Consider the following 3,893-nt stretch of genomic DNA (forward strand, 5'->3'; position numbering starts at 1 on the left):
TTTGCATGAGGAAATCGCTGATTTTATTAAAAGTTGGTCAGACTAGCTTATTGATTTTTATAGCACTTTCAAGCCTATGGTCTTGTTTAGAAATGGTAAAAAAAAATCAAGAAAATCCAATGATGCAAACCTGAGATATCTTTGATTTGGTAAAGCAATTTTTTTTCGACCTTCACAATGTAATTTCCACACTTAGTATTTGCAAAGATAAATCAATTCTTGGATTATTGGTATTTGTTACGCAGTGCTTGAAATATTGCATGGCCTTTGTGTTGCATTTGGATAAGGGTGTTCACAGATAACTTTTTGGTTGCATAACGTTATATAATCAAATGTTATACCATTTGGAATGCCTTATATCAGGTGTTTAGTCTTTAACAAAGATTTTGAAAGGACAATGAACATGCAATCTTCTTTGACAGCTGAAATGAACTGGCCTAGGCTTAACTACAGAATTCTATTTGTGCAGGAGGATAATAATATAGCCTTACAAAATCAACGATATCGCTGGTTTGCATTGATCGATTTTCTTGATATTTTCACAAATTATAAACAAGACCATAGGCTTTCAAACATTATATTTGATTAGCTAGTATGACCACCTTTTGAGCAAATCAGTGACTTCTTCATGCACAATGTTTATTGGGAAACGCTGTGGCCTACATGTATGCAGTTCAGTCGGCGCCCACTGTCCATCCTAGTTGATTGCGTTGGTTGAATCGGTAAGGATTTTGTATTAAACCATTGCTATGACGTCACACTATTGTTAAAAGTGTGGATTCGGATCTATGAATCTCTTACACTGGTCACAAAGTGTGGATTTGGAACGACGAAACTTTAGTAAAGTGTGGATTCGGAATTACGAATACACACTTTGAACACGTCAGACAATTGTTCTCCATAATGAGCCTGAATAGGACCGTCTGCGCGAAAATTTGCTTTCCGAAAATTACCAATGCATCTTCACTGTCAGATTCTCTGCCGTCACTGCAAAATCTACTTTTAGTCAGAAAGAAATCGTCGTCCGACCTATCCATTTTGACGTAAGGAGCCTATACACACAAAATGAATTGGTTGTACGGGTGTGGCGATACACATGCTAAACACGCCAGGAAAAAATGTTGCAACCTGCCGCCACTTCCGGGCTTGTGTACAAAGTCTTTGGAGAGTCATTTCAAGTATTTCCTAACAAAATTTGAAACATTTCTCAGTCCCAGATTCATGTCATATAGTCATTTTTTTTGCAACGAATGACCTTCATTGAGATGATACATGTAGAAAAAAAGTTGCGTCAGGTTGCAACATTCTTTCTAATACTTCTGTTGACGCAATGGTTTAAGTCGAAGAATACACTCGCAAGTGTGGATTCTTAATTTACGAATTCACTTCGCGCCTAGTGAATTCTTTTAAATTACGAATCCACACTTTCTCGTGTATTCTCCTTAACATAATATCGAATTTCGGAAATATTTGTTAAGGAGAATACACGAGAAAGTGTGGATTAGTAGACCCCACTCTTAGCCAGGATACTCTCTATTGCTGTAGGCTGCCCTTATTTTACACATTTTACAGGCAGTGAACAAGACATTTACTTGCGTTGAACTTCATGTACATGTACAGTGCTGACATGAACTTTTACCCATGACTGTAATCAGAATTGGTTGTTTTTTTAATGGTATTAATCAGGAACAGGTAGTTGAGTCAACAAGCAATATTACGAATACAGAATCGATAAAGGTATGAAGTCAGCCCAGCACCCGATTTCATGAAACTCATCGTAGCTTAAAGGGCCTGTCACATTATATGCGCTCTCATAGGAAACCTTACGGCGACCATTTCTTTTCCATAAATTTAATAATCGTAGCGAGGACGCAAGAAAATGACAACTATTTGTCTCAAAGAAGCTCAAGCTACGCTCATACTGTGCTCTTCCGACGCTTACGATGCGCTCAACTCGCTCTCTATGCGCCCCTGTCAAGCCCAATTACTCGATCTAGTCGCTGTCACTGCGCCCACACTACGCTCTGCTCGCTGTTGATACGTCCTAGTAGCTCGCGTCGCGCTCTCTATTCAACCAAAATACGCTCATGTGACGTCACTTGCGCTGTATAAATACCACGACAAAACGGTCAATACACAGTCCAGTTTCAAAAATTATTCTACGAGTTCATCGCAGTCGAGTAACTTTCTCATGGAGACTACGTCGACTGCCTTGCGCCTAAGCTGCCTCAATGCCACTTCAATGTCGCACGATTCACGCTTGCACAGCGCCCGAGTTGCGTCATTACGGCGACCTGGCCAGAACGCAGAGGTGTTGCCATTGTTTTGAGCATGCTCAAAGACCTTGGCGCTCATCGGAGACCATTAAGACCCTCTGGCGCCCATCTGACGACTTATGTAGTTGTCGCTGCGATCTAGTAGTTGTTTTTCAAAGACGCAGTGAGATCGCATATAAGATCGCAGACAGTGTGACCGGGCCTTTACGATGCATCGCAGCGCTGCGACGCGTCGTATCCCTATACGATGCGTCGCAGATGCGATCCATTTAACAAAACACGTCGTAAGTGCGACGCGTCGTAAGTAGTGCTGTGGGGTGGTATAGGTAGTGCCCCGCCCCCTTTTCTGTACACGTTCTATGGGGAACTGTGGGGGAGGTTTGAGGAGGGAATGAGGATCCATTGTAAAGAGTATCCAATGGGTAAGAGGATTACCCGATGTATTGTGTAGGGATTATATATGAATTTGTTTGTCATTTGGATTACTCATTTAGCAAATGAGTGAATGAGTAGCAAATGAGTAAATGAGTAATGAAATGAGTAAATGAGTAACGAAATGAGTAAATGAGTATCGAATTGAGTAAATGAGTAACGAAATGAGTAAATGGGTAACCAAATGAGTAAATGAGTAACCAAATGAGTAAATGAGTAGCCAATGAGTGAATGAGTAACCACATGAGTAGATATATATTAAATGATTTCATCCGTTCCTTACCATTCGGAGATTAACCTTCAAAGCTTCAACATGAATACTATTTCTGCAGTCAAACCCTATGCTTGTCACCAGTGTGACAAACGCTTTGGACGGAGATATAACCTCTTGAGACATACCGAAAATGCACATGCTGAAGATGAATCCGACATAGACGAAGTTGAGGTGGATTATTCTGAGCTTGAATTTAAAAGCAGTAAATTTGAAGATCCGGAAATGGAAAACTATGAAACTAAATCTACGTATGATGAAGACGAAGATCTTGAGGAAAATGATTCCGAATCCGTCACGGAGGTGGAAGATGACGAATCATCTGATGAAGATGAGTCTAGTTCTGATTTGGAAGACAATGCAGCCTATTTAGATTGGTTGGGAGAGGCAAAAGAAGCGATTGATGAGATGTGGAGAGAAAAACATGAAAAGTACATCAACGAGGGCATGAGTGAAGATCAGGCCACGGAAAAGGCCAACAGGAAGACCTTGTGGGCAGTCAAGCGAATCTTTTTCAACAAATACAAAGATTTTTTGTCAAGTTACATACATCTGAAAGATAAGAAATTGTGGACGAGATCGAAGACAGAGTCAATCATTCCGGTATTCTACTGCCCACGGCTGTCAGCAGGGTCATATCTAAACACCAGGCCAAATTTGACGGCCTGTTCCATCAAGATGAAGATAACGTTAACGAGGAAGACAGTGACGATTAAAGACTAGTCAACGTTACATTAAGATCAACGTTACATTAAGATCACTGATGATTTAATTGTAAAGAATACATTTAAAAAAAAAAAAAAAACACACGAGTGTTTCATTGAGAAATGACATCAATAAAGCAATAATGTTATCATGTATATACTTTCTGCAGTTGTATTTTTCTTTGTTGGTGTTGTCTTACAATTAAACAA

This window comes from Patiria miniata, unplaced genomic scaffold (genome assembly GCF_015706575.1).
Source record: "Patiria miniata isolate m_02_andy unplaced genomic scaffold, ASM1570657v1 HiC_scaffold_9, whole genome shotgun sequence".
Taxonomy (NCBI): Eukaryota; Metazoa; Echinodermata; class Asteroidea; order Valvatida; family Asterinidae; genus Patiria; species Patiria miniata.